The 24,654-nt window shown below is 41.9% G+C and overlaps 1 protein-coding gene across 1 annotated transcript in view; it reads left to right on the top strand.

The window, feature by feature from the left end:
- Positions 1 to 5,801: 5,801 nt before the first annotated feature.
- Positions 5,802 to 24,654, top strand: part of LOC127417226 (spectrin beta chain, non-erythrocytic 4-like) — a 140,678-nt gene continuing 121,825 nt past the window's right edge. Inside the window, exon 1 of the mRNA XM_051657081.1 lies at positions 5,802 to 5,862. The gene's annotated coding sequence lies outside the window, so the exon portion shown is untranslated. The remainder of the gene's footprint in view (positions 5,863 to 24,654) is intronic.

The following is a 24,654-nucleotide window of genomic DNA, read 5'->3' as shown; positions in this document are numbered from 1 at the left end:
TGTGCTACGTTTAGGAGCAAGTTTGGTTATTAGCAATAATTAATAATTATCAAAGATAATTATTAATTATTAATTATTAAAATCAATAGAACATTGATGAGAATCAATGTTAGTTTTTTTTATCTTTTAAATCAACAGTTATCAAAGATAATCGTTAATTGTTAACATCGATGAAACATTAATTAAAATTAACACTAGCTTATTGATCGTTCAAATTCAACAATCATCAATTATCAAAAATCAATAGAATATTAATAAGGAATAACACTGACGGGGCACCACCCTGAAATCAGGGACTAATAACCAAATATTAAAACAGTACTCGAATATTAGATTGTTTCCTTAGGAAAATCGACATCCGAAGAATATCGATTTTCGGGAAAAAAAACAATGAATGAAGGTTTGAATCCGAGCACTGACATCCCGTCAGCATGACACAGGCATATGCAAAACAAACCAAAACACTTCTCTTTGTAATATAAACAAAGTTTATTTATGCAGTAATATCAATGAATAATTAATACAATGCAGTCAATAAACTTCCGACTTACAACTACAAACTAAACAGTGATATGATTAGATATGGAAATAAAAATAATCATATAACACATAAGGTGTGTGTGTGTGACAGTGTGTGTGTGTGTAAGGAGGGACACGCACAAAATGGTGGACGTGACTCTCGTGGAGAGTATGTCACGCGAGACTTCCGGCCAGGGAATATGACCGCGAATGGGGGCGGAGAGAAACCAGTCAATGGCGACTAGCGTCTACCAGTTACCACGTGTATCCGCTTGTACGATAGCTTAGGGACAAAGCTGGGCTTTAGCATTTAAGCTATCTACGAGCCAAAAATGTGTGCCAGAATGTTTGTGAGGGGTTGCGTGCGTGTGTGTGTGTGGTTAGTACGAGAGAGAGAGAAGTGACAGCCCTAAAGCCGATTTCGCGATCGTGGGAGAGAAAGCAGCTGTTAGTTCAACGCTCAGAGACGCGGTGGACGGCTTGTAAACAGTCCTGCGTACTTTGACTATTTAATGGATGAACTCAGTTTCTGTCTCACCCGCGATGGCAAAATTGCACAACAGTCCAATTTGGTTGGACCACAATACAGCAAAACAAAATTGTGATAATTAATACCTTGAGTATTAATAATGAGCGGACATGGCGGTCCGTAAACTGTACAAGCAAAAACCTTGAAACACAAGAATAACACACTATAATATTCTATCTCTGCCCAGACGTAAACCTCTTACTTGAATCGCATGAGGACACAGGTAGAATGTGTTTTACTCCGTCCTTTAACTCTAACCCGGTTCCTTGAGGCTCGGGTGATGACAGGAGGCCGTTTCCTCGCTCTGTCGGTGGGCGGTATGGCTGTTGATTCTCGCCGGGCTGGCAGAGAACTCAGAAATGTCGACTTGATTGAAGATGGAAGAGAAATCTTTAATCTCTTCACTTCTGTAGGCAAACGGATGAAGATGCGAATTGCTCGGCGGTCTCCTTCGGATCCGTTAGAGTGTTCGGTTGAACACAGAGTAATCTCAACTCGTCCAGCGAGATGGAGATTGTATGGCCACAGTTTCAAGTCGGACGTTACTTCCTTGTGCCACGAGGTTGCACCTGAGAGCAGTGATGAGCTGTGTCTATACTCGGTGAACAAAGTTGCTGGAAGCAAATCCCGAAAGCATTTCAGAGGTATTTCAACTCCTGATGATGTCATGGTTTGAGGTGCGTTCTGTTGTGTGCCTCATCCAATAGGAGTTGAGAGTTCGATCCTTTAGTGAGCAAGGCTTCATGGGATTTGTAGTCTGTTTTGGACTCCCTTTGTTTGATTTTGGCACAATTTTTATCAGTATAATTTACGACTTGGAATGTGGGGGCTTGAGTTAGGTTTTTACGACTGTGTTAGGCCTGCCTTTGTCTTCTATCTGAATACATGAGGCCCAACACTGCCCGGTAATGGCTTTTCAGCCAGGCACCTTCCAGTAGCCCAAACAGATCATTAAGTATTTGGGTACTTTATTCCAAGCAAATTTGTGTGATTTAGTTAGAGTTAATTTTGACCCTTTAATAAAAAGTTTTTTGAGTGATGTGGGCAGGTGGGCTTCATTACATTTATCTATGGGGAAACTATTTGGGAAGGTTAATGTTATTAAAATGAATTTTATTCAAAAATTCAACTACCTGCTACAATCTCTCCCTATAGATGTCCCCCTCTCTTATTTCAAGCAATTTGATAGCATAGCAAAGTCCTTCATTTGGAATGGTAAGCGTCCCAGATTACATTTCAGTAAATTGCATAGGCCGATTAACAAAGGTGGGCTAGGCCTACCCAAGATTTTGTTTTATTATTATGCATTCTGTCTTAGACATTTGGCTCATTGGTCACTTCCACCTGATAGAGCCCCTCCCTGGTTTTGTATTGAACAGGACGTTCTTGCCCCTATTTCGCCATTGCAAAGCCTTTCTATCAAACTAATCGGAGAAGTTAAGTTACACCCCGTCATCTCGCATTTGCACTCAGTATGGACAAAAGTGTCCAGAGTGTTTAATTTGGACATTTATTAAATGTAGCCTCGAGCATATGGCTGAACCCAAAATTATGTATTAAAAAGTCCCCTTTCTGCTGGACAGAGTGGATTGAGAGGGAGGTTAATATGCTCAGTGACCTATATGAGAGTGGAGTGTTGAGATCCTTTGAAAATATGGTTCAACATTTTGGGATTCCCAGATCTCAGTTCTTTAGGTATTTACAGCTGCACCACCTGCTCTGTACTATTTTTGGGAGTAGCATACCTCCCCCTAAAGTGGCAGATACTCTGGGAGTGGTGATTACTGCTTTTGGAAAAGGTCATGAGGCATCAGTGTATTACTCCCTGCTAATTCAGAGTCTGGGAGACGGAGCTTCAACTTCTATCAAGAGATTATGGGAGAAAGATTTAAACTTGGTATTGGAGGAGGGAGTGTGGGCTAGGATTCTAAAAAAGTCAAGTCTATATTTAGAGATGCAAGGGTACGTCTTATGCAATTTAAGATTTTACATCGATTCTATTGGACCCCCTCTAGATTGTATAGGCTTGGTCTGAAAGACACACCCACCTGCTGGTGATGCCAATCAGAAGATGGGGACACAACCCATGTTTTTCTGTGGTGTGTTAAGATCCAAGAATTTTGGTTGAAGGTTCAGAGTTTTATGTTTGACGTATTGGGCACTCAAATTTCATTTTGCCCTAGACTCTGTATTCTAGGCCATGGGGCGGTCATTAATATAGGGGATAAACACATAAAAAAAATGGGTCCTAGCCAGCGTTATGATCGGCAGACAGATTGTTCTAAGAGGACATCCGAGGTTGTTACCCCTCCTACCAACCACCAGAGGGAGCCCTCTCCTGAATACTAACTCTGTACCATTTCTTCTTTGGTGATTTCCTGTTTGCATCATATAAATAGCCATGCTTTTCCATTGTTACTTTGCTAAGTATTGCCAGTTTACCCTGTCTTACCAAGCATTTTTCCATTGCCATTGCTGATTGTTCTCTTGTTATGACCATTGCCTGTTTTCCTGGATTTACTGCCTTTGGATACCCCTTTGTTTTGTTTGCCTTGTTGGACTGTCTTTTTGGTTTATTGGATTATACCGCCTGCTTAACAACTACCTCTATTTGCTTGCCGATTTGGATTGCTTGCTTGTGTACTTTAATAAACTTCCTGCACATGGATCCTAACACCGTCTCCATGGCCAGTTCGTTACAATGGAAGTCGGCTGGAGTGCCCTCATTTCAAGAGTGGTGCACAGAGATGGGGAGAGTGGTGGCATTTGAGGAAATGTGATGTAAAAGGCTGAGAAACTTTGATTTATTTGATAGGAAATGGGGCAGCTATTTGGCCTTCTTGGAGGGCTCTCGGGGAGGGGCAGTGGAGACAGAATTATAGTTTTAAATGTGTGTGATTATTATTTTATATATATATATATATATATATATATGTATATATATACACAATATTATATATCTATCTATCTATCTATCTATCTATCTATCTATCTATATATATATATATATATATATATAGTATATATATGTATGTGTGTGTGTGTGTGTGTGTGTGACCACAGGGATGTTTGTTGAGGGTCAGGGTAGGGTTGGGTTGGGGTGGGGGAGGGGGTTATAGTGGGGGTTACATGTTGATTCTGTGACTATATGTTTTGCTTTTCTTTGTCAATTTTGTGAATCAATAAAAAGTGTTAATCAGAAAAAAAGAAATAAAATTAAATATATTCCAAAAAATATATATATATAAAAATACATCTGGCCATCTAAAATCAATTAATAGCCAAAATCTCTCTTTCCTGCATGCCTTCACTCACTGCAGGCCAAATTATTTTATAATTATTTTATTTTAATTATTTGTTTTTAAAAAGAGATCTTCTGCTTGGTCAGAACCCTGCAGCATCAAATCTGTATTAATGCATCATATCTAACAATAATTCAGTGAAGACTGAGGAATCTTTTTGCCTCAATATCTTTCCTTGTATTTGGATTAACCATGCATGTATACGGAATATGTATATAGTTTTCTAAAAAGTCTTCAGCATGTCACAGAAAACTACATACACAACAAGCATTAAGGCAAAGAAATGTGTAATGCAGCAGTTTCCTGCAGAATCAGAGCACATGCTTATCATATTCAACTAAAAAGAGAGAAGCCTCATTTTTGGGGCAACGAGAGTGTAATAGTGTAAAGGGGAAGGAAGAGGCGAGAACCGGCTTGACAATATAAATAATAATTTAATGATAAATTAAAACATAAAGACAAAACTTAAACACATACAGGGCAGCTGCCTGTAGCTCTCTCTCTCCCAAACTGCCACCTCTGGCGGCCTTTATCCCTCACGTCGGCTTGATTAGCTTGATTAGGGTTTCACTCTGGAGCAATTGAAAGGGACTTCGTTCCCGTTTTCGGTTACGTTCTGCACAAGTTTTTGTTTGTTTTTGGTTTTCGTTCCTTGGAACACATCCAGTCCCTAATTATAGTCTCCTATAAGCATTGTAAGATTGTAATGATATTTGAACATTGTAATTATATTTGTTATGAGAACGTGCAGACAGCCTCCTTAACAGTTATTTTGCTTCACAATATGCAAAGGCCAAATTTCTGACAATTCTTGCAAAGTCTTCGCAAACGTAGAAAATAGTATTAATTTAGTACTATATTAATTAATAGTATTAATTAAAAAAAGGTTCATAAATGACTCAAACAATGTCTTAAAATTAAAATAATAATTATAATTTATAATTTTAATTAAAAATTTTTTTTAATTTTTTATAAGGGGTAGGGTTAGTGTCTAGAAACCTAACTGTATTCAGCTTAATTTATGAACAATAGAAATATATTGGAGGTTCTCACAAGTGTGTGTGTGTGTGTGTGTGTGTGTGTGTGTTCGTTCCTGTGGGGTTCTGTCTGTGGCGTCCCCATCATACTGCTGCTGTATTCTCCTCCGCGTTATTGAGAGCGCAGGGAGAGGGAGAGCGCGCGCGTATCCGGTGCACGGGATATCCGAGTACACCGGCGATCTGACCGAGCAAGCAAATCTGGCCTCAGACACGTATTTAATGTCAAGCGTGTGATATCATCCTTGAAGATAGCGTACTGACCGGTGTCATCGAACGTACCTAGTGGCGTTTTGCGCCATACATCCTCTTCTTATTGCATCTGAGCGGCGTGTACCTGACTCAACTATGCTCGAGAACAGAGAAAGCGGAACGGGTTCTCAGCGGGATTATTGATACATCGCGCGACAATCATTTAGCCTATACTGCATTTGGTCTGTGGCATAAACATTCATCCTTAGGAGTGGGTGTACAGGTAAGGACGCAAAGAATTACTCAGGTCAGTATTGGACAACCAGTGATTCATACTACATGCAATCTCCGTTGATTCCTTTGCTATGGAAAATGCAGCAGCCGGCCTGTATTGGCCACATTGCTACTGCAGTAATTTCTGGGCCGTGTCTTGGACTGATATTTCGCTGTAGCATGTCTTTGGTTGAGTGCTTGTTTTAAATGTCACTGGGCAGCAGGCAAAATACAAATTCTCAGCGCTTGTTTTATGTTTAAGAAAGGCCTAGGCAAAATGATGAAACATGCATGGTAGGTATAGTTTGCAGCATATTCCAATTAAACTGCCCATTGCAACACATTGAGGAAAGTTGCATATTCCAATAACTGTTCATTGGAAGGGAACAGGCCTGTGAAACACCTAAAGTACAGTTAATGGAACGAAACATCTGATAGGTGACATGAAGTTACATGACAATGCTACACTTTGGGACCACAGCAAAAAAGATTTTCGTAAAGGGGGGTCTTTAGTGGGATTTGACAGTAATCAAAGTTTATGCATTTTCAATAGTTTTCAAGACGGGTCAAAAATGACCCGAAGGACAAAAGAAGGGTGCAGTTTCTTAAGACAATAGGAAGGTTAAACAAATCAGAAATGAAATGTGAATCAAATTGGGCCTCTGAGACATTTTCTAGTCAAAATTAATATTAAGTTAAAGATTTAGGGGTCGACCATTCGGACTGAACATGTTTTACCGCTAGTAAAAAAGTTATTTTTAAAGCTGAAGTTTGTAATTTCTGAGCCACTGTCACCACCAAACTTTGCTAAAATAAACATTATTTTCAAACAGTATTCCGAATACACCCCTGCCTGCCATTGATCAAACAGATAGTCCCGCCCCTGGCCCCAACTCATGCCATTGGTCGAATTTATGTTGTTGTGTCGGGCTGAACAGGTCGCTCAAAACAGAGGAATTTTTGTAGTGCCACAGAGACACAGTGTTTACAAATTAACCTACAAATGGCTCATTTATATTTGTTTTAAATTGATAGTTTTGCACATCCCTACCTTTTACCTGCAAATTATATATTACAGAGTAAAAACAAGTTTTATTTCAGACACAACTGTTCTACAATAGACATTTCTTTCTGAGAAAAAGGAGTTAACAAGGTATTTTATCTTTTTATGAAGTTGTTTTTTTTATCAAACCATCAAATCGCAATACTTACAGAATCGGAATATCACAATACATATCAAATCGACTAGGAAATGTCGTTGTAATATCGAATCAGGTGGTCTGTGGCAATTCCCAGCCCTAATGTTTATGCAGAAATACTATAAAAACAGTGCAGACTGACCCACAAAATGCTTTTGATGTGAATGGCCTATTGATATGAGGCACAGTATTTTCAGTCGATGTCAAGTCGATGTCCAATGTGTATACTTTTTTACTGAGGACATTTCTTTACTGCATCCTTTATTGATTTGCTATTATTATTTTTGTCAATAATTTAATGGCATTGATCCACAAGCAGATTTGCTGGAATTATGTAATCATGATGTCTATATATACTTACTTAATTTAATCAAGAAATGTAAGAAGGTAGACAACAAGCAGAGAGAGAGAGAGAGAGAGGTCCTTTGCCAGAGGACTGACAGCCGTCATGCTAATGCAGCATGGCATGGTTTCCCTCAGGTCCTCCTCTTCTCTCTCAAGCACTGGATCAATTTTTTATCCCACTGAAAGCAACATTAGAGCCTGAGAAGAAGGACTGGTGCCTGATCTACAGTATCTGACCTATCTGAGTTTAAAACAATGTTGATTGTCCTTTCCGAAGGGCAATAACAGAAACTGTTCTTGTTCAGGCAGATTGTTCTGTCAGATTCTCTCTCTCTCTCTCTCTCTCTCTCTCTCTCTCTCTCTCTCTCTCTCTCATTTTCTTGAAAAGACAAGACCAAAAGTGATTTAAGAACATTTTGTTTTGGTGGTTTTCTGATTCCATTAGAAAAATCAAGACACATGACATCCATGCATTTTTTTTTTTTTTTTTCATTGAGAGAAATTCCAATGGATTAAATCCACTATCATTACCTCATAATTTTTATTGTGAAATATACTTAAGAACAACTTAGAAGAGATCATGATCATGAACAGGCCCATATGGAATCTGCAGACTTTTTTGCAGTTTCTACATTTATTTTGGGGGAAATGTGTAGAATTAAGACAAATGGATTTAAACGTCAATTTTTTTTAATGAGCAGACAGTGCACTCTTATTGCTATCTGAAAAATTTATCAGATTAGCCAAAATATTTAAAGGGATACTTCACCCAAAAATGAAAATTCTCTCATAATTTACTCACCCTCACACATGCCATCCCAGATGTGTCTGACTTACTTTCTTCTGCTGAACACAAGACTTTTAGAAGAATATTTCAGCTCTGCAGGTTCATACAATGCAAGTGAATGGTGACCCAAACTTTGAAGCACCAAAAAGCACATAAAGGCAGCATAAAAGTAATCCATATGACTCCAATGGTTAAATCCACGTCTTCAGATGCGATATGATAGGTGTGGGTGAGAAACAGAACAATATTTAAGTCCTTTTTTGCTATAAATCTTCACTTTCAAACTGCCCTCGTATGCATGTTCACGAGAGGGCTGAGTTCTTCTTCTGTGTTTTGGTGATTTGCATTTGTTGCCACTTTTTTATGGTGAATTATTCAGTTAATAAATGAACATGCCAGTGGTGGGAGATACGCAAAACTTTGTGAATATCAACCATTCCAATTCTACGGACATCTGCAGAGCTTTCTCCGGTGTGTGCCTGATCATGACTTACTGCATAGGAGGAAGAGGAGACATGGGCATCTGCCACATTATGTCCAGTTTTGATCACATCATTATCCCAATTAATCAATTGCACATACTCTAACAGATCAATCCTTTTTTATGAAACAAAAATAAATTTGTTATTATTTTGATTTATTTAATTGTGTATGGCTGGTGGTCATAAGAGGTGGAAGGCTGTTTACATGTCTCAGCTCTTTAATTGAGGGTGAGATTTATTGACTGGCCACAACTGTGAGGAAGGCCCAGAGCACAGCCAAATCCCTTTATGAGTAGTACTCTGCAAAGAACAACAGTAGAACATAGGCTTCATTGCAAACTCCTTGTGATGTGCACACCTCCAAAGATAAACACACCTGTCTTTACACCAGATTGACTTTTCAAAATCAAATCAAATCACTTTTATTGTCACACAGCCATATACACAAGTGCAATGGTGTGTGAAATTCTTGGGTGCAGTTCTGGTCAACATAGCAGTCGTGACAGTGATGACATATACCAATTATATTTTTATATTTTATTTATATTTTTAAATCTGCAGTCCATCAACTTCATTTTTGAACCACTGATTTTCCTTAAACCCCAGAAGATAAACGACCTGAATCATCTGTACTTATTTCCTGTTTTTTGGATATGCTCATCTTCTCATAAGTGTGCATGTGGTGTGTGAGATTCTTTTTTTTTATTTATTTTTTTTTAATTACAATTTTTTTATTGATTCCAAGACAGATAAAAATAAATTTAACCACAAAATGATGCATTTGGAATCAACTTATAACCTTTTATAACTTGACTTCCATCCCCTAAGGATTAGCTGTCTGCCAATCATCATGCTGGTTAGGACCCAGCTTTTCATGTATTTATCTCCTATATTCAGGACCCCTCCATAACCCAAAATACAAAGTCTGGGGCAAAATGAAAACTGAGTGTCCAGTACGTCACACACAAAACGCTGGATCCTCAACCAAAATTCCTGAATCTTAATACAACCCCAAAAAACCTGGGTTGTGACCCCATCTTCTGACTGGCATCGCCAGCAGGTGGGTGAGTCTTTAAAACCAAGCCTATACAATCTAGAGGGGGTCCAGTAGAACCGATGCAAAATCTTAAATTGCATCAGACAGATCCTTGCATCTCTAGATGCAGACCTGATGCTTTTTAAGATCCTAGCCCACTCTCCCTCCTCCAATACCAAGTTTAAATCTTTCTCCCATAATTTCTTGAAAGAAGATGAAGCACCATCCCCAGACTCTGAATTAACAGGGAGTAATACACAGAAGATTCATGGCCTTTCCCATAAGCAGTAATTACCATTTCCAAAGTATCTGCCACTTTAGGGGGGTATACACTACTCCCAAAAACAGTGCAGAGCAGGTGACACAGCTGTAAAAACCTAAAGAACTGAGATCTAGGACTCTTAAAATATTGAACCAAATTATCAAAAGATCTCAGTACTCCACTCTCATATAGGTCACCGAGTGTAGTAACCCCCCTCCCATTCCACTCCGACCAACAGAAAGGGGACTTATTAATGTGTAATTTTGGGTTCAGCCATATGTTTGAGGCAACACTTAAATAAATGTCCGAATTAAACACTCTCGACACTTTAGTCCAAACCATGTGCAAATGCGAAATAATGGGGTGTGACTTAACTTCTCCGGTTAGTTTGATCGAAAGGCTTTGCAATGGCGAAATAGGGGCAAGAACTTCTTGTTCAGTAAGAAACCCGGGAGGGGCCCTCTCAGGTGGAAGCAATCAATGAGCCAAATGTCTAAGACCGAACGCATAATAATAAAACAAAATCTTGGGTAGGCCTAGCCCACCCTTGTCAGTTGGCCTATGTAACTTATTGAAATGTAACCTGGGACGTTTTCCATTCCAAATAAAGGACTTCGCTATGCTATCACATTGTTTGAAATAAGAGAGGGGGACATCTACAGGGAGAGATTGTAGCAGGTAGTTACATTTTGGAATACAATTCATTTTAATAACATTATCATTCCCAATCATCGATAAATGTAATGAAGCCCACCTGCCCACATCACTCGAAAACCTTTTAATTAAAGGGTCAAAACTAACTCTAACTAAATCACATAAATTTGCTGGGAATAAAATGCCCAAATACTTAATGCCCTGTTTGGGCCAATGAAAGGTGCCCATTTGAAAAGCCGTTACTGGGCAGTACGCTGTCAGCACCAAAGCTTCGGATTTAGACCAATTAGCTCTGTATCCCGAAAATTTAGAAAAGGAATTAAAAATTCTGTGGAGGCAAGGCATAGATCTAGTGGGGTTGGAGATGAATAATAAAATATCATCTGTGTAAAGCAGAAGCTTATGCGCCACACCTCCCGCCACAACCCCTGGAAAATCATCCTCCTTTCTTATCGTGGCTGCTAATGGTTCCAGGGCAAGACAGAACAATAATGGGGAAAGAGGGCAACCCTGCCGGGTGCCCCTATTCAGAGTAAAATAATCTGAAATTAATCAATTTCTTTGTACTGCTGCTACAGGGTGTCTATAAAGTAACTTAATCCATCCAATAAAAGTATTCCCAAACCCATATATTTCCAAAATCTTAAAAAGATAATCCCATTCTACCGTATCAAACGCCTTTTCGGCGTCAAGTGAGATGGCAGCGACCGGAGTCTGATCATTCGCTACTGACCACATAATATTGATTAGACACCTAATGTTATCAGAAGAGCTGCGGCCCCGAATAAACCCCACCTGATCTATATGTGTTAGAGGTGTCATAACTTTACTTAATCGGTTAGCCAGAATTTTTGACAAAATTTGTACATCTAGCTGGATCAGGGAAATTGGATGGTAACTTTTACACTCGCTTGGATCTTTGTCCTTTTTAAGAATCAGATTGATCTGGGCTTGTGTCATGGTTGGGGGAAGCTTTCCATTCTTTAATGATTCCGTATAAACTTCTAACAAAAGTGGAGCCAGTTCTGTAGCATAAGATCTAAAAAAAAATTCAGCTGCAAAACCGTCTGTCCCCGGAGCCTTGCCTGTAGGTAAGGCCGTAATTACCTCGTCAATCTCCTCCAAGGTTATTTCAGAATCAAGATAATTTTTTTGCTCAGTCATCAGTTTAGGAAGATCTAATGGTTCCACAAAGTTCCTAATATCTTCATCAGTAGACGAAGACGTGGAACTATAGAGATCAAGATAGAATTCTTTAAAAGCATTATAAATATCAATGGATGAGGTAAATATTTCACCACCAGCAGATTTCACTGAGGGAATGGTTGAAAAAGACTCTCTCTGCTTTATAAATCTAGCCAAAAGTTCTCCTGCTTTGTCCCCCGACTCAAAATATGACTGTCTTGCCCTGAATAACCAAAACTCCACTTTCCGCGACAAAATAGTATTATATCTGTATTTCAAACAGGTCAGTTTTCTGAGGCCATTAGACGACATTCGGCGCTTCAGCTCTGCCTCCACACTTTTAATATTCTCTTCCAATTCCACGAGTTCTCGTGCTTTGGGTTTTTTGATGAATGAGGCATACTGTATGATCCGACCCCTAAGAACCACCTTAAGTGCCTCCCAAGCCACGCCTACAAAGGATTGGTCTCCATATAAACATTGATTTCAGCCTTTAACATTTGTTGGAAATCAGGATTTTGCAAAAGGGATACATTAAAGCGCCAACTATATTATTTCTTTTTCTCCGTTTGTGGCAACACCTCTAAACTCACCAGGGCGTGATCTGAGACTAAAATGTTTCCAATTGAGCAATCAACAACAGATGAAATGAGGGATTTAGATATATTAAAAAAAAATCTATTCTAGAATAAATCTTATGGACTGATGAAAAAAATGTATAGTCCCTCCCAAATGGGTTCAAAAGTCTCCAAATATCTGTAAGACCAAGATTTTTACACATTCTATGAAGCGTCAGTGTTGCTCTAGGGGGCTTACACACTTTTGCTTCACTATGATCAAGGACTGAATCCATCAAAAGATTAAAGTCTCCTCCCAGTATTATATCATGAGTGGTGCCAGCGGCTTGCAACATCCTTTCAAGATCTATAAAAAAGCCCTGATCATCAGCGTTAGGTGCGTAAATATTAGCCAAAATCAAACCCCTGAATTTCTGCTGAAACAATAATGACTCTTCCTGATTTATCTTTAGTCTGTTTGAGACATTTGAATTGTAGATGTTTATTTATCAATATAATGACCCCCCTGCTCTTACTTGAGCTAGCGCTAAATAAAACATGTCCACCCCATATCTTCCCAAATTTTTCAGCTTACTGCGGGGAAAGATGCATTTCTTGAAGAAACACTATATCATATTTCTTACGTTTAAGAAAAGAAATAACTTTCCTTCTTTTTTTGGGGTGCCCCAACCCATTCACATTCCATGTGGAGAGAGACAATCCACTCATATTAACATTTGATATTTTTATAAAATAGAAAAAATAAATTGTGTGTCAAAAACAATATTATACAGACCACATTCCAACATTATTGCAACAATCAAACCCCGAACTTCCCCCCGAACAAAACAAAAAACCAAGAAAAGAAAAACATGCGCATTAACCCCGCGCACGACAGCGCCAACCGGCGTCCATCCCTCTAAACTCAAAAGGCTCATGTACACCTACGAGAACCCCTGCAACAACTTTGCCATCGGATTATTCAAGTCCGGTGCTTCTGCACAAATTTTGTAAGGCAACACCACATAACAGAAAATACTTTGTAAAACAGACCCTAGCCAATAGGCAGAATAAACACAAAGAACATGTAGATTCATTCACAGAACTGTCTCAAAGGTGTGTTCCTCCACAAAATAAACTCCAGCTGATATAAAGCCGTTCAGTTTCCTCGGACGGACAGACAAGTGTTCAGTGAGCCGGCTGTTGTGAGTGCAGCAGATGATGTAATATTCTAATGTCCCTTAAAATTACTCCACATAACAAACTCCAGCCAACAGGAGGCATAAGCACAAAGAACGAACAGATTCATCCACAACTGTCCGGAAAGAGTGTTATTCCACAGAACAAGCTCCAGCCGCCAGGCGAAACCAACACAAAAAAAACAAACACAAAAAACAAAACAGTGTGTATTGAGCGAGTCAAATTCATTTGGAGGCTGCATAAAAAAAAAAATAAATAAATAAATAAAAATACCATGACACCATGACTTCGTCCATCAACTTTATAAAAGACATCCATTGTGTAGGCATGAAGATATTTTGCAGTCATTCTTAGTGTCCATTCTCAATCTGGCCGGGAACTTCAGTGTAAAAGCGATCATCCGTCCATGCAAAAGTTTCTTGAAGGAGTCATTCCACAAAACAAACTCCAGCCGCTAGACGGAGCCAGCGCAAAAAAAAAAAAAAAAAAAAAAAAATGCCGCCCAGCTTCCTCAGACAGCCAGAGTAAGAACAGCGAGTTAATCCACTCTAAACCTACATGAAAAACCCCAAATGGCTTATTCACGTATTGTTTTTATAAAAGACAGTGCTTGCTTTGGACATGTAAATACCCTGCGACCATCCTTCGTTTCTATTCTCAGTTTGGCCGGAAACATCAGTGCAAAAGTGATCTTCCATTGATGTAAGAGTTTCTTACATTCCTTGAACCGATTGCGTTTCTCTCATCGCATTCGCAAAGTCCGGGAACAAGAAAATATTGTGATTCTTCCAAGAAAGCTTTCCTTAGCTCCTCGCCTGGCGCAACACGAGATCTTTATCGGATGATCTCAGAAATTTGGCCAGGATTGATCTGGGCCTGTCTCCCTCAGCCGATCTCCGAGCCGGGACTCTGTGAGCTCGCTTGATTTCCAGCTTATGGCCTGTTATGTCGAGCAGACTCCGGAAGAGCTCGTCAAGGAATTTCACCATATCTCTGCCCTCTTCATGCTCAGGAATTCCAACAATTCGTATGTTATTCCTTCGGCTCCTATTTTCCAAATCTTCAAGTTTTTCCAAAATAATTTCCACGACTATTTTGGAGGCGGGCGGATTAGCGGATAATTCCCTTTCGGATGATTCCAGATAATCTATTTGTTTCTCAACTTCTGTCACTTTTGTGACCAACTCAAAGAATTTTGTTTCCATCGCCATAATCGATCACGTATTACAGCGAGATCCTCCAAGTCAGCAACAACCTTCGTCAGCATCACCGAGGTGTTGGACAGTTGACGCTGGATTTCTTCTCCCGTCGCACTTTCCAAATCGAGTCCCTGGTCTGCAGGCCCAGAGGTTTCATCTTGAGCACGTAAGTGTCTTTTAATATCTCCAGAGCCCGAGGATTTTGACTTCTTTGCCATGTTTACCTCAAAGAACAAATATATACTCGGTGTATCGAATCTCACTGGATTATAACATGAAAACAATAAAAAAAACAGCAAAGTGCGCAGAGCTTGTGATTCACATGTCTGCTTCTCGCATGACGTCACCCGGTGTGTGTGATTCTTGAGTTGGTTGTGAGGAGTGGACTTAATTCTATATGTGTGAACGCCTGAAGTCCAGTGCTACTCACACAGCTGTGTCTGTCACATTTCAGTAAGATTCTGCATTCAGAGTACTGTCATATCCATAGAAACAGGTGCTGGGGGAGGAATAAAGCCCAGATGGGTGCAGTAAGGGCAAAAGACAGTCTGATATAAGGTCAAGCTGTTACTATTGGTATCAGTGAAATGGGAAACCCTGGGTACACTGTACCTACTCCGAATGTTATCTGATTATATAGAGGTTGTGTAAAGATACATTGCAAATGTGTTTTCTTACTACATAAAATTGTGTGTGTGGGTTTCCTGTTGTTGTTTTAGTATGTTATTAATATAAAGATCCCATGAAATAAAAATTGTGAGTTTTGTGGCTTTAGTCCATGTTTGTTAGTGTTTATTTTATTTAACCTTTATTTAACCAGACAAGTCACTTAAAGGAATAGTTCACCCAAAATGAAAATTCTCTCATTATTCACTTACACTGATGCCATCCCAGATGTGTATGACTGTCTTTCTTCAGCAGAACACAAATGAAGATTTTCAGAAAAATGTTGAAGCTCTGTAGGTCCTTATAATGTAAGTAAACAGGTGTCATCACGCTGCTGGCTATTTGACGGCCCAAAAGGCATACTTAGGCAGCATAAAAGTAATCCACATGATTCCAGTCGATCAATTAATGTCTTCTGAAGCAAATCAATAGGTTGATGTAAGAAACAAATCGATAATTAAAACATTTTTAACTTAAGTTGTGAAAGACAGTCATACACGTCTGGGATGGCATTAGAGTAAGTGAATAATGAGAGAATTTTCATTTTTGGGTGAACTGTTCCTTTAAGAACAGGATTCTTATTTACAATAACAGCCTGCCAGAAGGACAAAGCCTCCTGAACACCAACAAACAAACATACAATACACTGAAACATACTAAACATAAAACTAGATGAAAGCCCAGTAGGGACACTTGCAAAAAATAATATAATTAAAGGCAAAAATTAACCAAAACATTTACATGTTTCATCTGAAATGCTTGTGTATAATTTTTTGAAAGCCGAGATAGAAATGTAAGTTTCGATTTTGAGTAATTTTTGCAAATTATTATAATCACAAGGAACAGCTCAACTAAAAGCTGAGCAACCGTAAACAATTTTCTTTTAGGAACATTCAAAAGAATACAATTGGATGATCTGGTTGAATATGTTGAAGCATGACGTTGTAATATAGCTTGAAGATAAGCCGGTGTCAAACCTAACAAAGTTTTATCTGGGATTGATGCAGGAACTGTGCTCAGCGACCGACCTTGCTCTCCGAGCGACGGAGGTCACGGCGCGGTCTCTCGGGCGGACGATGGCCACACTAGTGGTCCAGGTGCGCCACCTTTGGCTCAACCTGGTCGAGATGGGTGAGGCCGACAAGACACGATTCCTTGCTGCCCCCATTTCCCAGGCGGGCCTATTCGGCGACACCGTCGAGGACTTTGCCCAGCAGTTCTCGATGGTAGAGCAGTAGATGGATGCTAGCCGGCATATCCTGCCCCGGCACGGCTCAAGATCCCGCACCCCGTCTACTCATCGCCAAGGGCGTCCCCCTGCGGTGACTGCACTGGCTTCGCTGCAGCCCGCCCCTTTGGCCCAGCCCCGGCGTGGAGCCCACCGCAGGAAGCAGACGCCACCCGTCTCGCGGCCGCCCAGAGCCCGTGAAAGGCTTCAAAGCGCCCTTGAGACGGGCGACCCAGGGACAACAAAACCTGCTGCTCTGGAGCTGGTAAGCAAATCTTTATCTTTTTGTTACCTTTTGCATTTAATTGCACTGCATGCCCAAGTGGCTGCAGTACTCGAGCGGTTTCTGAAGTCAGCATCTTGAACGGGTCAGACCTGAAGGATGCGTACTTCCACGCCTCGATCCTTCCTCGACACAGACCCTTCCTGCGGTTCGCGTTCGAGGGTCAAGCGTATCAGTACAAAGTCCTCCCTTTCGGCCTGTCCCTGTCTCCTCGCATTTTCACGAAGGCCGCCGAGGCTGCCCTTGCCCCGTTAAGGGAGATGGGCATTCGCGTTCTCAACTATCTCGACGACTGGCTAATCCTAGCTCACTCTCGAGACGTGTTGTGCGCACACAGGGACCTGGTGCTCTTACACCTCAGCCGACTAGGGCTTCGGGTCAACTGGGAAAAGTGCAAACTCCTCCCAGTTCAGAGCATCTCTTTTCTCGGTTTGGAGTTGGACTCAGTCTCCTTGACGGCGCGCCTTACGAACGAGCATGCCCAGTCGGTGCTGGCCTGTTTGAAGGCGTTCAAACAGGGAACAGCGGTTCCACTGAAACTCCCTCAGAGGCTCCTGGGGCATATGGCATCCTCGGCGGTGGCCACCCCACTCGGGTTGATGCATATGAGGCCGCTTCAGCACTGGCTTCAGACTCGAGTCCCGAGATGGCCATGGCGCCACGGGACACACCGCGTGACCATCACGTTGGTCTGTCACCGTCTATTCAGCCCTTGGACCGACCTCTCGTTCCTACGGGCAGGTGTTCCTCTAGAACTGGTCCCCAGGCGTGTCGTGGTCATGACAGATGCCTCCAAAATGGGCTGGGGTGCCGTTTGCAATGGGCACGCAGCCGCCGGCCTCTGGATGGGTCCGTGACTGCATTGGCACATCTACTGCCTCGAGTTGTTGGCAATTTTGCTCGCCCTGCGGAGGTTTCGGCCGTTGATCCAGGGCAAGCATGTGTTAGTTCAGACAGACAACACGACAACGGTAGCATATGTCAACTGCCAAGGTGGTTTGCGCTCTCGTTGTATGTCACAACTCGCCCGCCGTCTCCTCCTCTGGAGTCAGCAGCACCTCAAGTCGCTGCAAGCCACTCACATCCCGGGCAACCTCAACACTATGGCGGACGTGCCGTCACAACAGGTTACCCTCAGGGGAGAGTGGAGACTCCACCTTCAGGTGGTCCAGCTGATTTGGAGTTGATTCGACAGGCACAGGTGCACCTGTTCGCCTCCCAAGAATCCTCCCCACTGCCCGCTCTGGTACGCCCTGACCGAGGCCTCCTTTGGCATAGACACGCTGGCACACAGCTGGCCCCCTGGCATTTGCAAATATGCGTTTCCCCCAGTGAGCCTGCTTGCACAGACCCTGTGCAAGTTCAGGGAGGACGAGGAGCAGGTCATCCTGGTAGCACCCTATTGGCCCACCCAGACGTGGTGCTCGGACCTCACGCTCCTCGCGACAGCTCCCCCCTGGCAAATTCCCCTGAGGAAGGACCTTCTTTCTCAGGGAAGGGGCACCATCCGGCACCCGCGCCCAGACCTCTGGAATCTCCATGTCTGGCCCCTGGACGGGACGCGGAAGACCTAAGCTGTCTCCCACCTGCGATGGTAGACACGATCACTCAGGCTAGGGCTCCCTCTACGAGGCGTCTGTATGCCTTTAAGTGGCGTCTGTTCGCTAAGTGGTGTTCTTCCCGTCGGGAAGACCCCCAGAGATGCGCAGTCAGATCAGTGCTTTCCTTCTTGCAAGAGAGGTTGGAAGGGAGGCTGTCCCCTTCCACCTTGAAGGTGTACGTTGCTGCCATAGCAGCACACCACGACGCAATCGACGGTAAGTCCTCAGGGAAGCACGACCTGATCATCAGGTTCCTAAGAGGCGCCAGGAGGCTGAATCCCTCCAGGCTGCACCTCATTCCCTCATCAGACCTCTGTAGTTCTTCAGGGTCTACAGAGAGCCCCCTTTGAGCCTTTGCAGTCAGCTGAGCTTAAGGCACTCTCTTTGAAGACTGCCCTCCTGACTGCGCTCACTTCCATCAAGAGGGTAGGTGACCTGCAAGCGTTCTCTGTCAGCGAAACGTGCCTGGAGTTCGGTCCAGGTTACCCTCACTTGATCCTGAGACCCTGACCGGGCTATGTGCCCAAGGTTACCACCACCCCTTTAGGGACTAGGTGGGGAACCTGCAAGTGCTGCCCCAGGAGGAGGCAGACCCAGCCCTGTCTTCGCTGTGTCTGGTGCGTGCTTTACGCATCTATTTGGATCGCATGCAGAGCTTTAGAATCTCTGAGCAGCTCTTTGTCTGCTTTTGGTGCACAGCGTAAAGGAAGCACTGTCTCCAAGCAGAGGATCGCCCACTGGCTCATTGACGCCATAACTATGGCATATCTCGCCCAAAACATGCCGCCCCCGGCAGGGCTACAAGCCCATTCTACCCGTGGTGTAGCGGCTTCTTGGGCCTTGGCCAGAGGTGCCTCTCTTACAGACATTTGCAGAGCAGTGGGCTGGGCAACACCCAACATCCTTGCAAGGTTCTACAACCTCTGGGTGGAACCGGTTTCGTCCGGTAGTGGCACGCAACACAAGTGGATAAGCCCGGGATAGCCGGCCGGGTGTATCGCATGCACATAGCGCCTTCCACCTCCTTTTGAGCTGAAGACGTGCGCCGTTAATTCCCAGTAGTGTTCACAAAATTTGTTCCCTGGTTGACTTCCTCCGAGCCCTGTGGCAGTCGAGTTTTCGGAGAGACTCGCTGCCGGCCCAGTACACGTGCTAACTAAGAGCCCTGTTCTGGGGTAGGTGCTCTGCATGTGGCGGTTCCCTGTAAGGCTAACCCCATGCGATCTATATCTTCAGTTAATTCGTTTCCCTGTTGGCAAACTGTGTCTTCCTTGGGCAGAGCCCCTCTGCCCCAGTCTCCATGTTTGTAGTAACTCCTCCCCCATTGGGCAGGATCTATCTTGAAGGCTCTCCACATGGTTGGAAAGACCATGTGACGTATTCTTCCACTTAAATATCTCTTGGGGCGAGGTGTGGTCTCCGCGGTGTGCTCCCCTTGGGAGGGACACCCCCCGACTGACCTGGCGGCCCAGTCGGATAATCCCCCTTCTTTTTTAGGGAGTGGAAAAGAAAGAGGCCACGACTGGGTTAAGCCTGTCTCTATCTTTGGGTAGTCAACTTGTCCCCAAAAAGGCCCGTTCGACACTCATAACTGTGTTGGGGGAGGTTACGTGTCGACCTGGTGTGCTGGCTATGAGGCACACAGCAAGTCTGCCCACCACACACCTCCAGTTCACGTAACACAGTTCAGCCTTGTGGCGTTTTGTATAGGGACCCCTAGTGTCACTACATCGACACCAACGTCGAGTGAGTGACAGATAGGGAACGTCATGGTTACTGGTGTAACCTCCGTTCCCTGATGGAGGGAACGAGACGTTGGTCCCTCCTGCCACAACGCTGAACTACCCGCTGAAATGGTCGGACCTTATATCGGCTCCTCAGCGTAAAACCTGAATGAGTGGTTGCATACCAGCTCCTTTTATACACGTATGTCCGGGGGAGTGGCATGCAAATACCACTCGCCAATTTTCATTGGCCTTTTATCAAAGACCAGAGGTGTCTCGGGCTCCCAAGTGTGACCCCTAGTGTCACTACATCGACACCAACATCTTGTTCCCTCCATCAGGGAACTGAGGTTACACCAGTAACCATGACGTTTCCTGCATCAAGTACATTACTTGAGTAGGTTGTATGTTAAAGACAGAGGTAATCTCCAAAGCTTGGGTCTATCTGGTGTGCAAGGACATGAAACCCACTGGAAACTGCAAGCCTCATGCATAAAAATTCTCTCATCATTTACTCACCCTCATGCCATCTAAGATGTGTATGACTTTCTTCTGCTGAACACAAATGAAAATTTTTAGAAGAAATTTTCAGCTCTGTAGGTCCATACAATGCAAGTGAATGGTGATCTGAAATTCGAAGGTCTAAAAAGCAGATCAAGTCACCATAAAAATAATTTATCAAACTCCAGTGGTTTAATCAATGTCTTCAGAAGTGATCCAGTTGGTTTCGGGTGAGAACAGACCAAAATATTACTCCTTTTCACTGTACATCTTGACAGCTTGTGTCCTTGGTGGTCATGTTTTCAAGCTCGATTTAAATTCCTAGTGCTTGACACATGCGCCCATTGTACACAGGGGCCACAGTTTGGAATCAAAAAGGAGTCATATTTTGGTTTGTTCTCACCCAAAACCAACTGGATCACTTCAGAAGACATTGATTTAATCACTGGAGTCTTATGGATTAGTTTTATGCTGCCTTTATCTCTTGAATTATCGCCAGCTTTAAAGGCCTGGCAACCATTCACATTGTATGGACTTACAGAGCTGAGATATTCTTCTAAAAATCTTTGTTTGTGTTCAGCAGAAGAAAGTCAGACACATCTGGGATGGCATGAGGGTGAGTAAATAATGAGAGAATTAATTTTTTTTGGGTGAATTATCCCTTTAAGAAGCAATAGAACAAGCACCCTGATTTCTCACCAGAGATATCTGTTATGAGCCTCTGTTGAGCAGGAAGAGTTAAGTATTGACTTTGTGGGTGTTTTATTTCAAAAGTGGGAGTATTATTTCTAGGTCAGGTTTACATTTTAATATTAAGTGTTTGGGATGATTTTACACAGCATGATATTATTACGAGGTAGCACTCCCACTCTGGGCGCTCCCATGCCTTGGAATTCTTATCATAAACTCTTTTGTGGTTATTGTTTTTGTTGAAAACATAGACTGTGTTTAAGATGACCAAACAGTGGGGCCTGGGTTGCTCAGCAAGTAAAGACGCTGACTACCACACCTGGAGTCACAAGTTCAAATCCAGGGCGTGCTGACTGAATCCAGTTAGGCTTCCTAAGCAACCAGTTGGCCTGGTTGCTAGGGTGGATAGAGTCATGTTGGGTTAACCTTCTCGTGGTCACTATAATGTGGTTCTCGCTCTCGGTGGGGTGCGTGGTGAGTCATGCATGGATGCAATGGAGAATAGCGTGGAGTCTCCACTAGGTCTCCACGGTAACATGCTCAACAAGTCACGTGATAAGATTGACTGTCTCAGATGCGGAGGCAACTGAGATTTGTCCTTCGCCACCCAGATTTAGGTGAGTCACTACACCACCACGAAGACTTAGAGCGCATTGGGAATTGGGCAAGCCAAATGGGGGAGAAAAAAAAAGATGACCAAACAGATTTCTGAATCCCCCTTTATTAAAATTACTAATTAGCTAACAGTTGGACAATGCTAAGTCCCTAATGTTTGACCCAATTTGCAAATAATTTATTTGTGATAAGAAAACTTCCACATGTCACATTCCTTTGAAACCATTTTTTTATTTCTATCTATGATTCCTTTTGAAAAAACTTTTACTGTCTCTTGGGTGATATTTAAAGGCCCTCTTTCTGAGGCTTTTCAGATTTTCATTTTTATTGTTTGTTCTTTAAAAGCACTTTGTAAGATCTCAAGCATCTATTTTGAGTATATTGTGTTATTAATATAGTCAAAAATCAATGAGATTACAAAACAATAGGTAAAGTACATTTTGAGATGGGAGATCTACATTTTCCTGTTTAACAAAAGAGAAAATATCAACGTACCTAAAAGAGATGAATACCACTTAGCATAAAATACATGCCCCATGTATACCCCATTAAAGAATCTAAGGAATTAGGCCAACTGTGAAACATTTGAAATACTTCCCCTATATGGAGCCAAGTGTCCATTTGTTAACATCTCGAGTGGTTTTTGAATACAGAAAGTAAATTTTGATATATAATAATGTCACATTATAAGCACATACGTATACGCATAAATATGCCAATAATGGATTTGCATTATAGATATTGACATGTTTAACTTGTATTTGAAAGAAAGAAACAATATAATAGAAAAAGATGAAAAAAGGAAAATATGGTAGATTTGCATTTGAGTTATTTATGTATTTAAATTCTGCATTTGAAACATGTTAAAGGGATTGTTCTCCCAAAAATGAAAATTCTGTCATAATTTACTCACCTTCATGTTGTTCTAAACTATCCCTTTAAGAAAGAAAGAATGAAAGAAAGTGTGTGTGTGTGTGTGTGTGTGTGTGTGTGTGTGTGTGTGTGTGTGTGTGTGTGTGTGAGTGTATGTGTGTGTGTGTGTGTGTGAGTGTGTGTGTGTTACTGTGGGGGAAGGAGCCAGAGAGATTTTGGGTTTATGAAAACTGGGGGAGGGGAGCAGTCTGTATCTGTGTGCTGCATTCTCTCAAGACAATAATGACTGACATCTCAATGAAAGTGTGAGTAAAAAGAGCAGACTCACTTTCAAAGAAGAGTCTGTTTGTTTATAACCACAAGAGCAGTGACTGTACAGATAGAAATTCATGAGCCCTTGTGATGAACAGCACACAAACAGTGGTTGATTTGTTCTCTAGCAGGCAGTGGAAAGGGTGCTGGAAGGGGGATGGGGTGAAGCAGTGTCGGCGCCAGGATGAATTACTTAGGGGGGCATTTGAAATTTCTAGGGGGGCACACATTCACTTTAACATAACTGTAGCTACTGTAACGTGACTAAAATGTTACGGACGGAGGCTGCGTGTCGTGAACTGAACGTGCACTTTCAATTCACGTGAAACTGCAAAACACACAAACTCCAAAATATAAGAAAGGAATTCGATCTATCAGTCTCATAACCAAAAAAAAAAAAGGGACTTAAATGATCTATTTGGGAGTATTTGAATAACTGACTGCAGACAATTGGATGTAATACAGACAGTCATATAAGTCATGTAGAGGTACACATTCTAAAAATGGGACAGGATTTTCTACAAGTCCTCCAACAACAAACTAGTGAATTTATTATTTTTGCCTGTGTGGCTTTTAAAGGGATGAATTGAAAGATGCAATTTTTTGTAATATTTGAGCATGCTGACAGCGCTGTGCATTTACGCGTAGTTACTTTCAGCATAATACATTTTGAGAAGTTGCATCTCTATTCATCCTCATTATTTAAAGCATTGCTTGTGTTCAAATTAAACGCACTGAACAGTCCATTTATGTTCCTGTTATTATGCATAATTCACATGTTTATTTGTGAGATGTTGTGGACAAATTAAAGAACAATATTTTTATGAAATGTTACAAATTCTTTGGTGGATTGTCTTACAGACATCGAATTTCTTTAATAAACTGTTGCAGAAGAAAAACCTGTGGGATGCAGATAAGCGATGTTGTCCTATGTTGGAGCTTCTCTTTTTATTATAAAGTTCCCCCAGGGTAAAAAGCACATTTTATTTTTTTCTCCCAAAACACTAAATAGCATCAAAAACTACCACCGGACTTTCGTTAACAACTGATGATTATGCTCCTATTCACAGATGAGCTTTTCATGATATCTCATAGTCTCGATAATTAACGATGCGTTTAAATCTTTCCGAACTCCAAGCAAACACTTGTTGATATAAAAGAATATATCAAATCAATCATGTACAGACTGATCAATTAATAAATGAATGGAGGGCCCCATTCCAGCTAACAGATCAACTCACCATTTGTGAAGAGCAACTCCATCCTCCACTTCTTCATTGAGCGCAAATATACAGTATGTCCTTCAGCCTTTCACTTCTGACTGATCCTGCAGTAATTTGGGTTTTATTGATATTTGGCTAAATTTTACTTTCTTCATCTGTCGCGTTAACCACAGCCAGGCT

Source organism: Myxocyprinus asiaticus, chromosome 26, assembly GCF_019703515.2.
Source record: "Myxocyprinus asiaticus isolate MX2 ecotype Aquarium Trade chromosome 26, UBuf_Myxa_2, whole genome shotgun sequence".
In the NCBI taxonomy this organism is placed as follows: domain Eukaryota; kingdom Metazoa; phylum Chordata; class Actinopteri; order Cypriniformes; family Catostomidae; genus Myxocyprinus; species Myxocyprinus asiaticus.
This window is presented reverse-complemented; position numbering and strand designations above follow the sequence as displayed.